Source organism: Notamacropus eugenii, chromosome 4, assembly GCF_028372415.1.
Source record: "Notamacropus eugenii isolate mMacEug1 chromosome 4, mMacEug1.pri_v2, whole genome shotgun sequence".
NCBI lineage: Eukaryota > Metazoa > Chordata > Mammalia > Diprotodontia > Macropodidae > Notamacropus > Notamacropus eugenii.
This window is the reverse complement of record NC_092875.1, coordinates 447034195-447047867: the sequence shown is the minus strand read 5'-3', so window position 1 is coordinate 447047867 and position 13673 is coordinate 447034195.

Sequence of the window (13673 nt, the reverse complement as noted above, 5' to 3'; positions counted from 1 at the left end):
TCATCCCCTTTTCCTCCCCAGGACAGCATGCATTTTTATATGGGTTCTACAAATTCATTTTTATGAAACACATTTTCATGTGTTTAGTCATGTTACACAGAAGAATTAAAAAGGAATGGGAGAAACCATGAGAAAAACCAAACCAAAAAAAAGAAAAAAGAAAAAACATAACACAAGAGAAAATAGTCTGCTTCCTTCTGCATTCCAATTCCGTAGTTCTTTCTCTGGATGGGAATGACATTTTGCCTCAAGAGTCCTTTGGGCATCTTTTAGCTCCTTACATTGCCATGAAGGGCTAAGTCTACCAGAAACTGTCTTCACACACTGTGGCTGTTACTGTGTATAATGTTCTCCTGGTTCTGCTCATTTCACTCAGCATCAGTTCATATAAGTCTTTTCAGGCCTCTCTGAAGTCTTCCTGTCCATCATTTCTTACAGCACAATAGTATTCCATTACATTAATATACCACCACTTGTGGTATTCCCCAATTTATGGGCATTCCCTCAATTTCCAGTTCTTGGCTATCACAAAGAGCTGTTATAAATATTTTTGTATGCATGTTCCCATTGCTATGATTTCTTTGATGATATTGCTGAATCAAAGGCTATGCATATTCCTGGAGCCCTTTGGGCATAGTTCTAAATTGCTCTCCAGAGTGGTTGGATCAGCTCACAGCTCCACCAACAATGAATTAGTGTTACAACTCTCCCATATCTTCTCCAACATTTTCCATCTTCCTGTTTTGTCATATTAGCCAATCTGATCGGTGTGATGTGATACCTCAGAGCAGTTTTGTTTTGCATCCCTCTAATCAATAGCGATTTAGAACATTTTTTCATATGACTATAAATACTGTTTGTTTCTTCTTCTGAAAACTGCCTGTTCATATCCTTTGACCATTTGTGATAAATGTTCTATGCTGAAGAGTTCAAGGAATATCAGACTGAGAAGAGATCATTAGATTAGGCAGTCTGTTGATGTTTGGCACATCAAAGTTACTGTGCTAGGTCTGGACACTCCCCTTTAAGAAGGACATTAATAACATAGAAAGCCTACTTCAAAGGAGAACTTTCAGTATGGTGCAGTCTTCAAATGATGCTCTGTGAAAATTAATTGGGTGAACAGGAGAATGACATAGTAGTTTTATTTAAGTATTTACTGGTATATCCTATATAACCAAGCAATAAATCAGAAAGCATGTATTGAGTGCCATTTATATACAAGGGACTATCCCAAATTCCAAGAGAACAATTAAACAATGAAACAAATGAAATGAAAACACTTAGAGATTTGACCTTTCCTCCTTGGTGCCAGAGGAGAGAACTGTGAACAATGATGAAGAGTTTCAAAGAAGAAAATTTTGGATCAATAGAATGGGGGAAATTCTATCAATCAGGCCTGTTTATAAGTATAAGGGACTTCCTGTGAAGGTCATGATTATCCTTCTTGAGAAACTTCATGTGCTGTCTACTTTCCTTGTGGTTCCTTACATCTCTAATGAGAACAGATTAATGAGTACTTTCATCATCTGTTCTCCAAAACCAAGAGTGTGAGTCCATTTATTCTTATAGTACTGTCTAGATCACCTCAGAAAACTCATTATTAAATCAGAACTCCAAAGGCTTCTCCTAAAGAATACCTATTTCCCACTTGGAATTTGAATGGAAGTGCCCTTTCCAAGGTTCTGTTACTCACTACTCTCATAATAACTGTGAAGGTATAGATTGATTTAATTGCACTCTGAGGTTCCTTTCAAAACTGAAATTTTGTAGCTTTGCAACTGTCATACATGTTCCTGCACTCTAGCAAAAGTGCACAATCATGTATGATGAAATCAAATTGAGCGCCAGGATGCTAGGGCATCCATGGCTTTTCTACAGTCCTCTTATTTAGGAGAAACATTGTTCCTGATCAGATTCTCTTCTGAGAACTGATCAACTAACCAAGGAAAGGTTGCAAGAGGGTTCTGAAATTTGAACTAAATCCACTAAACTATGATGACAGACCACTAAACTCAACTTAATGGATTTTTTTCCTTGTAATTTGATTAGCCAGGGAAGCTCAAGTCACTTGCAGCATCTGCTAAAAATTACAGTGAGGTGAAGCAACCCCAGATCCTTCTTTCCCTCAATCCTTTGCCTCAATAACTTAAAATACTCAGAATATGTGACTTAAACCATATTGAATAGTTCTCAAAGGTATAATTATCTAATCCAGGATGTCACTTACCCATGTATTAGAAATTAGACACCTGCATTGCCTTCATAACAAAAGTATATGTATAAAAATATATAGGAAATGTGGAAATCTGCCCATTCACAAGTAGATTAGTTAGATGGCCCCTGTCCAAATAGAGAGTTCTATTTAGCCCATCAAGAATTAAAATGTCATCACAATTTGAAACAGTACCAACAGTGATACAGGTCATCTTTCATCTGCCTTAAAATTAGCAGAATAAGTAAAGCAACAGTAAAGTAAAGTACCTTGAGTCATAAGGTCAGGAATCTTGTCTTGTTTACACTTTTATATATCTCTGTCTTTCTGCCTTAATATTCTCATAGCAGGTACTTGATAAATAGTTGTTTTACACCACAGGAAGGCATCAGGGTAGCTTGGACTTGAGCAGGGAATGTCTGAACATTTAAAAATAGGTGGCCCCAATTTTTTGAATGCAGGAATCCTTTCAATAATTCTTGGTAGCATTCTGGTACCTAACATAGTACCTAGGAGAGTGCCTGACAAAAAGTAGTCTCTTGATAAATTATTGTTGGTTGGTTGATGGATTCTTAGGGATTCTTAAGACATCATTATTTGAATATTCCCTTATTCAGGCATCAGCAGACTATGACCCAGAGGCCAAATCTGTTCCACCACCTGTTTTTTTGTACAGCCTGTAAGCTAAGAGTGGCTTACCTTCCAATTTATACAAAAACAAGTGGCAGGTTGGATTTGGCCTGTGGGTCAAAGCTTGTCAACCCCTGCCCTCCATAAACTATATCCTGTCTAGCATAACAGTAGAACAGGCAGTATGGTACTGTGGAAAATGTGCTGCCTTTGGAATCAGAAAAACTGAGTTGCCTCTGTCACCACATGTATAAACAAGATTAGACAATATAATTAGCTTCTTAGCAACTCAACTTTCTCTCCTGTAAAATGAGGGATTTTGTACTAGATGGCTTTTAAGTTTTCTAACATGATTCGATTTTCCTTTGTAAAATCTTCTGGTTCTTCCAGAGATACACTGTCTTCAATGCAAAGGAAAAACTGTTTATGGCAAGGTATGTGACTACTCTTCAGATCCCTGCTCCAAACATGGTATAGCAGGTGGTCTCCAGGTTATCCAGAGAGTACTCTTTTGTAAGAGCAATGAAAACTTTTTTTTTACAAAAATCCAAGAAAAAAAACTAAGAGTTCGAGCTTTTTTGTGGCTCACCTCTCTGCCGCTCCAGGGCACGTCCCCATTTAGCCTCTTTATGCCTGTTGTAATGAATATTTAATAAGGCTAAGGTTGAAGCTAAAGAGCAGATGTGTAGGTGGCCTTCTCTCCTGCATCAGCATGTGAGAGTCATAGCAATAGCATGTTTCGAAAAGCCCATTCTCACCAACATAAATCCTTTAAATGAAAAATAAAAAAGATCAAGTGTGTGTGTGTGTGTGTGTGTGTGAAAGAGAGAGAGAGAGACAAATAGGAGACCAATCACAATCTGTCTTCGACACTTATTATCTTTGGAACTCTGGGTAAATCACTAAACACTTTTCAGACTCAGCTTCCTCACCTAGAAAATAGGGATAATACAATAATGGTACCTATCACCCAGAGTTGTGATGAGGTTAAAAATAAGATAATATTGGTAAAGTACCTTGCAAACATTAAAACACTATAAAAGTTACTTAGTAGTAGTATTATAGACACAAATTCTTCTTTTCAATGCAACTTCCATGAGAATCAGATACCCAAATAGCATAACTATTCTTAGCAGTAATAATAGTAACAGATACAGAATGCCTGAAAGTTTGCGAAGCCTTTAAGCAATACTATCTCATTTTATCCTTATAAGAGCCCTGGAAAGTAAAGGCTATTATAATCTCCATTTTATTGTTGTTATTCAGTAATTTCAGTCATGTCCAAATCTTTGTGATCACATAGACCATACCCTCCATGGAGTTTTCTTAGCAAAGATACTGGGTCATTTTGGTCATGTGCTTCTCCAGGAGATTTATGTAAGCAGAGGTTAAGTGACTTGCCCAGGATCACACAGCTAGTAAATTTCTGAGATCAGACTTCAAATCAGATCTTTCTGACTCCAAACCTAGTGCTCTATCCACAGATAGAGATTAAGTCACTTGTCCAAAGGCCACATAGCTAGTAAGTGTCTGAGGCTGAATTTGAACTGAAGTCTTCCTGATTCCAGGACCAGTGCTCTAACCACTGAATCATCCAGCTTCCTCAAACTCCATTTTACAGATGAAGAAACTTCAGCACAAAGAACTTAAATGGCTTGCCTAGGATGATAATACAGATAGTAAAAGTCTGAGGTTGGATATGAACTCAAGTCTTCCTGACTTTAGGATCTGAGTGCTAGTGTGCTGCCAGCTATATCCTCAGTAATGTTAAAAAATTTTCTTTCATTTTGGATCCACAAGAGTATATTGATCCAGTTTTTCTTCTTGTTCAATTTTAAGTTTTGCTTACACTTTTTGTTTTCTGTGCAAAAAATCCTAAATCATTTTTACAACACATGCCATCACCATCAAGCACCTTCCCTTGGAACAAAAGAAAACAGATAAGCAAAACTGAATGGCAGAACTTCATCTACACTATCCTCTCCTTAGAATCCCTCTTAGCTCTAATGAGAGTGGATTAGTAAGTAGTGCTTCATCATCTGTTCTCCAGAATCAAGAGTGTGGGTCCATTTGTTCTTGTAGGAATGTCTAGGTCTCCTCAGACAACCCAATATTGATTCAGACCTCCAAAGGCTACTTCCTAAGAGTATATATTTATTTTCCACTTAAGATTTGAGTCAAACTGTCCGTCCAGGATCTCTGTTGGTCATTGTGCTCAAAATGTTTTCTCATATGCCCCCTGTCATGCTAGCCCTTCTTAAGAACTGACCTCTGGGACATCACTCACAAGAACTGCATTATATAGATTCAATCCATTTACAATAGTACAAAAATATAAAGACTTGAAACCATTGAATCACAACACCAATCACAGAACATGACACATAATAATCACTTAATAAACTATTTCTCAATCATTCACTCATTGAGATTATGTGGCTTGTTGCAGAGTAATTAGAAGCAGATCCTATGTTTACAACCCAGAGGTCCCAGAGTTAAAACCATATATTTCTCAGTGACCCTGTAAACTTTACCTAAATATATCAGCCAAATGTTAGCTTTCTTGTTTCTATTATTGTGCAATGAAATAACATAGTTAACATGAGAAGATTCATAATTGGCTCTTGACTTTCAATAGCAGATATCCCATTGTTCATATTTTCCCATTCAATTTCTCTGCTCTCCATTATTTCTCATCCTAAACACCATAGTTTCTTTCCTGGTTGGTGTCCTTTAGGTGATTCCCAGCTCTAGCTGTGGTTCTCTCTCTGAGAGAGGCAAGCCTTTTGGCTCTAACGATGGCAAATTGAATTTGAAAGTGAAGCAGCTAGCATTGCCATGATGCCTCCAGAGGACATAGTTCATATGCTCCTTCAGAATCAGTGAAATGTTTGACAGGAAAGAATGTGTTAGCAATAGAGCTTGATCCATGATTCAAGAGCAAAATTGAAACTATCCTCCTATGGATTACAGGCATAGACCACTGAAAAAAACCTTATGAGCAAAATGCTGTAGGCCCTGCCTTCTTCATCCTTACTCAATGTGGAGAAATAGCTTTCAAAACCAGACATGTCAAAACTTTCAAAATCCATTTCTGAAGTGCATGTCTAAAGCTTTCTTTGACTAAGAAAAGATACTAATTAGATTTGGGTACTTTTTTCTAATAAAGAAAATTTAGAGTTCATGGAAAGTTCCAGATGCACAACTTTCTGAAAAGAAGACTTCCTTTGATCCCAAGAATAAAAACATGTCTCCATGTTCCCTTAAGGAAAATGCCACATCTGGGAACTGGATCATGTGCCTGAAGCAGTTTGGAGATGGTAGAATGATAGGAAATACTGTCTGTGAAACTTTCATATGCAAAGAGAGGAATTCTCAGTGCCAAAAATTATCTGGGATTTTTAATGTTGCTTGAAACACTGAACTTCAAAAGCAAGAGACTTTTTTTAATTGAACCAGGAAGTAGTATTCCATGCTGTATATTACATGATTATTTAAACTTAAAAAGACCCTGTTCCTCTAATATTTTATTCATTAAATTGATTTAAATTCAGTTTTAAACATTTGAGGAAGAACTCTAGAACTTCAATTAATGCATAATATATATGTATAAGGTTGAGAGAAGATTGAGTCCATCAATCAAAACAAAAGTTTTGATCACCCAAAAATTCAAGCTTGTGGCATTTTGTTTATGAGAGAATCTTTTCAATGATCTATGCCAACAATTTATGGGAAGATAGTTTCAATTGTGCTCTTGAAAGAGAGATCAAGTACAATTGCCAACAGATATACTGACATCTGACAATATGTTACTCTGGATACCTTTGTCAAGTTGAAAAATATCTTGATTGAATCAATCAATCAATGAGGGGGTGGGTGTGAGCTAGATATGAACAAGGAACTGACGGATCTGTTGAATCAATCAATGCCGGGTTATAGTACATGTGAAAAGTCTTGTCTTTGAAAAATTATTAAATGAAGGCCAGCAATGTTATACAAGAATAAAATATGTTCAAATTAATTAAGAAACCGTGGTCATGCCCAGTGAGACATTTATAAGAAAGTGAGCCAGTTCAGAACCTGAATTTTGAGTATCTGCCTGCAGAAAGTGGAAGCCAAGTTACTGAGCAGCTAACAGGTAGAGAAAGAGCAGAGAAGAACCCTAGACTCAGCCTTCCTCTTCCTCCTTCGTTACAGAACTTCTTAAACTTTTTGCACTCGCAACCCCTTCAAAGACCTTGTGAACTTCATTAGACTGGAAGATTTGGTATTCTAGAATTGTTTTGAGAACAGTAGTTCTTGTCTTGAGAGTCAAGGATAGCTAGGGCTTGATAGGAAAAACAGATTTAAGGTTCTACAAGGAATTCAATAGAACATCTACATCATCAAACTGGGAATTCAATGAGTACTCTCATTCCACAAGAGGAGAAAAATACTGCCAGCAAATAGGAAATATGAATTACACCTTTTCCACATGTACTCTCTTAGCCTGACATCTATCCCCTGGATTTTACATGTATTTGTGGAAGAGTGTGTTTCACATGTCTGGAAAAAGTTTTTGTCCCAACTGTTCTTATCATGTCACTTTAGCAAATATCTCTTTTTAAAAGTTAAATAAGTCTGATTGATTAACTAATATCATCTGACCAGTGGGAACTGCAGGAATAGAGGCTTGTTTGATAAAGACATTCCAACACGCTTCTTTCAGGGCTACCTTTAGACTCAGAGAATAGAAGCATCTTTGCTATGGGTAACTATTATTACATTGTGACTGTGAGTTGTGATAGTAGCCCTAGAGTAAGTGCTACATATGTCTATGCAAATAGGAAAGTCATAGAATTTGTGGATGGAGAAGTAAGCTATTTAATGTTCTTAAAAATAGCTAATAGGGGAACTTTTTATTTCATAAAACATTTTAATTGATGCTCTGAGACAGGCATGTATAATTAGGAACAATGAAACATGGTGGAAATACAAATTCTTCATTATTTTTCTTTCACAATGTAGTTCTTTGTATCATAGCAGATAGCTCTTGCTACCCTGCACAAAATACTTCAGCATTCACAAGATGCTGAAATGCAGTCTCTGACCTCTCTAGAGACAACCTGAAGTCTGAACCAAACTGTTGTAATGGCAGCCTCCAATGAGGCTGGTGAACAACATGGAATAAATCATTATATAATTGTACCAGTCTATACATTGTTTCAGTTATGTAGATAATGTCTGTAAGACAACATCTTTTCTTATAAGAAAAGATAGCATTCTGAAATTATTCCTAGGAATTATTAATAAAAACAGAAGAAAGTTCATCAGTGTTATAGGAACAGATTAAAATAAGGAAAAAAAGGTCTATATCTTCTATATAAGCTTCGATATAAAAGCTTCCACATCTTCTGGAGAATTCTGATGAATTACCTCCTTTTAACAAAAGTGTTGAGCTACATTCTCATACCTGGCCTTTGTATCTCAATTTTCTCCATCACTTTCTGGGACTTGGAGCTGACTATGTAAGGCAGGAACATCTTTTTTTTTTTTTTTTTTTTTTTGCCAATTCTTATGAATAGTTTTTTTTGTTTGTTTGTTTGTTTTTGTTTTTGTTGTTTATTTGTTTGCTTTTTAGCTTAGCTTTTTGGACTTGACCAGGGAAATTAATTCACTTCAATCTATTCGAATATTTTGAAGAGTCTATTCCAAGAGGCTCCCTGTAAACTGGTGTTAAAATAGGACAGTATATAGATTAATTCTTACTATAAATATTTCAACTACCATTGAGGGTTACTGTTCTTTTAAATCCCATTGGTTCATTCTATTAAGTAGAAGTTCCTCTAACCTTTGCTGAATAATTCTCATGACTAGACGCCATACAAATTTCATTCTCTATCATTTTAAAGTAAAAAGAATACTTTCCTTTGCCACACTAAAGGGAGGAAAGGGGTGGTACTATGGAGATGAATACTGCATATGTCGTCAAGTATAGTGGTTGTATTGGTTACTCTTGTTGATTTGCTTTTAATTCTTTTTGAACCATTTTTTCGTAAGGGATGGCTTGGTGAGGAGGGTTAGGAAATTGCTATATTAGAAACTGATATGATGCAAAAACAGAAGGTATAAATAGAATATCAAAAAAAGGCAGAATATGAAATGGAGAGATAGACTATATATATATATAATAATCAATATATCATACATAATATATGATGCATTCCTATCTCTCTCATACACATACATGTATGTGTATGTAGTATGTGTATAGCACATATAAATATGATATATATATATATATGTTCATTTTTTAAGCAAATCCAAAGCTGGAGGGCTGGATTGTTCTCATTTACTGTTCTTGACCGTAGTATATTGGGGGTGGGGGGGAAGCCAGAATCTCTAAGACTTCACATATCAGGCTCAGACTCTTACTTAATAGACCTAGGGCCCAAACAAAATTTATGAGGCTGATATGCAATGATCAGACTTTTGCTTCTCTCTTTTTAAAATGTGTTTGTTTCAACCTGACACTTGTTTCTAAAGTATCACTCTTTTCCAAGCTAATATGACATCCATCAATAGTGATCTGAGACAAGACAACACTTAAAAGACATTTTGCTATTTCACATGTTCTAAAATTAGCTCTGCCTTTTAAAAGATATGGGTTCAATTCAGAAAAGTTTCTTGGTGTCTATGCTCTTCATCTGGGTTGTATCAAATTTGGATAAGTATGGAAATTTACATTGAAAAATGCATCTGGAGTCTTATCCAAATGCACCAAGGTAAAATAAATCTAGTCTCTTCAAAAGAACAACTGTGAGAAACATACTTTTCAGTGTGATTGGAGAAGAAAATTATTTCTGTTAAATAAAAATGCATGATTTAAGGGAATACATTGTATTATATATTATTACATTTTGAAATTGAATTTAATTTAGATTAAAAATACACATTATTGAAGCTTTTGTCTTTACATTTGAGTCATTTCTGGAAATCTAGATTGAATCCTGCCTTGAAATAAATAAAAACAGCTAAGCAAAAATGACTGACACAGTTACTAATATGCTAGCAATCCCTTACTTTTCTGTCCTGAAGAGAGACGCATGTTCCATTCCCTTTTTTCCAGAACCATGGAACCAGTTTCTCAGTTACTTACAGTGAGGGTGCCTTTTAATAATCTTTTCATGTGCATTATTGTTGTAATTATGTTTTATTTTTAAAACTCTGTTTTTATTTTGCATCAGTTCATGCAAATCTGCTCACATTTCTCTGAATTCTGTCATATCTTACCCACAGTAAGCTCTGCCACCCTCAAAATTATTTTTATCATTTCTCTCAGTTTGTAGAGTATAAAGTGAAATCTCAAAGCTGTTTTAATTTTTATTTCCTTACAAGGGATGATTTGGAACATGCTTTCCTATGCTAATTTATGTTTTCCATTTTGGAAACTGCTATGACCTTGACCATTTAAGTCCAGTGAATTTTCAAATGACTGCATTGGTGGAGAAAGTGATTATTCCATGCTATGTGCCTGCAGGTGGGGTGGAGTTGGCCACAAGAGAAGAACTTTTTCTTATTATTATTTTGAGAGGTCTCATGTATTTCCACACAAAAAACTTTGTGAATCAGCAAACACGTATGGGAAAGCTACCCCCTAAACATGTATCCAATTGTGGGCTTAGCTCCTTAGAGATTTCTGAAGATAATTTCTGTGTGATTGAGAACTCTTTATTTCTCTGTCTCTCTGTTTCTGTCTCTTTGTCTCTGTCCCACTCTCTGTCAACCTTTGTCTCTGTGTGTCTCTGTCTCTGTCTATCCTCTCTGTTTCTTATTTGCTCATAAATTCTTCTGTTCTACATAAATCTGACAGGTACACTATTTCTTGCTCTCCCCGTTTGCTTATAGTATCAGCCTTTATATCTAAATCATGTACCCATTTTGACTTTACTTTGGTATTTGGTGCAAGATGTTGGTCTATGCATAGTTTTAACAAACTTATTGATGTAAGTTGAACTCTTTCCTCTCCGAGGGAGAATGACCAGGGAAGTGTTTGAATCTAAGAAACTGAATTATTTCCATAGTCTAATACTGTATTCATAATTGAGAAAAACATAGAAGTTAACTTCTTTTCACCTTTTCCAGCTTCTTTTAGGGAAGGAATCAAAGTTCCTCTTAGAGAGTGGTGGCAAGATAATAGAGCAAGTTTTCATGCCTTCTCCTAGACCACGTTTAGATAAACCCATTTGGATGTACCCATAACTCGTATGGACAAAACATACATACCTTGCATACTATTTGCAACAATTACTTATATATCTTGAATATCAGACTTTTAACAGTGATATTTCATGTGACCACTTTCCTCATACATGCAATATTTCATTCCAATGGATACATCAATGAAAAGTAGTGGGGGAGGTAACTTCTTATATCTTTCCTTTAGGGTTTAGCTTTTCATTTTTTAAAAATAATTTCTGACTGTGTTGTTATTCTTTTAATTCACATGGATGCTTACTTTGTTTTCTTGGCTCTGCTTGCTTCACTTTGAATCAATTCCTGTAGATCTTCCAGGTCTTCACTATATTCATTAGCTAAAACAGCAACGGCAAAAACAACAATTTACTAGTGGGCAAAGTAAAGGAAATGTTAAGAGCTCCTTTTGAAAGTATAATGTTCTTCAGTCAATTCATAGCACAATTAAATATTGCTTGGTTGAAGGATAAGTCATGCTGCTGGTGTCATTATAAAGCACTCAAAAGTTCTGAGGAAAGTGTCATTTATGGTAGTCAAGAAAGCTGAATAGAGAGCCAGATATTTAGGAAAATGTCAATTAATGAAAAAGAATCACCATTTTCTTTTTCTGTGTACTTTTTCCAAAATCTACCCAGAGAGGGATTTCTTTTTCCTCTTCCCTCCCCCATCACTCCATATGGCGAAAGTATGTCTGAGGAGAACAATTCACTCAACAGTAGATACCTCTTCCAGCAAAGTCAGGGACTAGATAATATAGCTGCAAAGGTGAGTTGAACTGCAAAGAATCAGACCAAGAGATCCTAATGAAGACATGCTTATCAAAGATATAGCCTGATAAGGAGTACCATCGGTATAACCCAAGATGAAAAGGTATTGATGTCCTACACCAACAGAGATCTGAATTGCCTTGGCCATGAGTTTCCTGCATGATTGCCTTCTTCTAGTCAATCCCATATGTGAACCTCTTCTTTGCATATACTTGTGGAGAAGTACATCCCAGCTCTACGGGGGAAGACTTTTTTGCTACTTTTCTTACCATGTAATCAACATAGTCATTTGTTTTGAGCTAATTGCTTTTTAACTGTTTAAACAGCGTAAAGCTGAAAATACCAGCAGGGTCTCATAAGTTATGGTTTTCAATATGCACATAGTACTTTCAAATTGGAATAACAGTCCCTTCAAGTTTGAGTTGGGGGGGTATGTACTATACCATCTTGGTGCTTACAAGAGTGGGAAGTGGCAGTGGGAGAAAAAAAAGGATGCTTGCTCTTTCTCCTACTCCAGTTCATTCAGGGACATGAAAAAGGATGCATCCAATAATGAAGATGCTATCCAGTGACAGATTCTTGATGGGGCAAGGGGGAGAAAGGGCTCTGTAAATGCCAGAATATGGAAAAAATAAAGTAGGAAGGTTTCAGATAGACAAACTTTAATAGGGGAAAGAGAGTAAGCTGACTTACATTTGGAAAACTGTAGCGTCCTTATAATTTCTGGAGCAGTGTTCCATGTAATAAAGCCCCATCTTTTTTTTTTTTTAACAGAAATGTTCCCCTAGGAATCCTATATGGGAACAGTACAATCTCTGAGAAATCAAAGGTACAGATTGCTCAAGGAACAAGAAAGAGAATTAAGAAGGCCAAAATGTCAGTCTGCTTCTATTGATGACCTATGTAAAGTGGTATAAGGAATATCTTAGAAATTAAATAGATAATGTGAAAAGGATACAGGACAATCATGTAGTAACAGATGTGCCTCTCATCCACCACTGCTATCTGTGGGAGGTGAAATAACCAAAAAATAAAAAAAAGAAAGAAAGAAAACCCTAGAAGACTTCCAGCACATTGAATGGATCCTCAGTAGAGGATCTGTAGGAAAATGTAAACAAGAATTATACAAGATTAAAAAATTTAATGGTTGGGTTGCAGCCTGCATTGTTGGAGAATATACTCACCACAACAATCTTACAGATAATGATAACAAACATTTATATAGATCTTTAAGGTTTTCAAAACATTCTGTATATATCCTATTTGAATTTCATTACATCTCATTATGCCAGGGCAGCTAGGTGGCACCGTGGATTAAGTGCTGTAGTGCCAATACTATATTCACATCACCTACAGTGGTCATGAATATCCTGGCACAACTCTGAACTGTGAAATGCAACAGACTCTCCACGTGGAGGACAGAACCAAAACATTTATTCAGATTCCTGAAAACCAAATCCATCATAGTGGCGAAAATTTATACACAATAACAATGCAGAGAACAACACCTTCCCTAAGCCTTCCCCCTAATAGACTTCCCATAAACCAGCTCCACTGAACAAATCACAAGCAGGCCCTCTTAAATAAAATCACAAAAAAGCTCTTTCATTCATGCAAGCCAGCAACCCTAATCCTTACTAGCTCTGACTGCTGTCTGATCAATTTTCTCTCAACTCTGCTGGAGCTCTGCCTCTTCTGTTCCACCCTTCCAGCTAGTGGAAGGGTACCACCCTTTCAGCAAACTCCTCTATGTGACTCAGACTTCCATGTGACCCAGGCAGGTCATATGGGCCTGTTAATGAATGAGAAGGATCTCTCCATTTAAA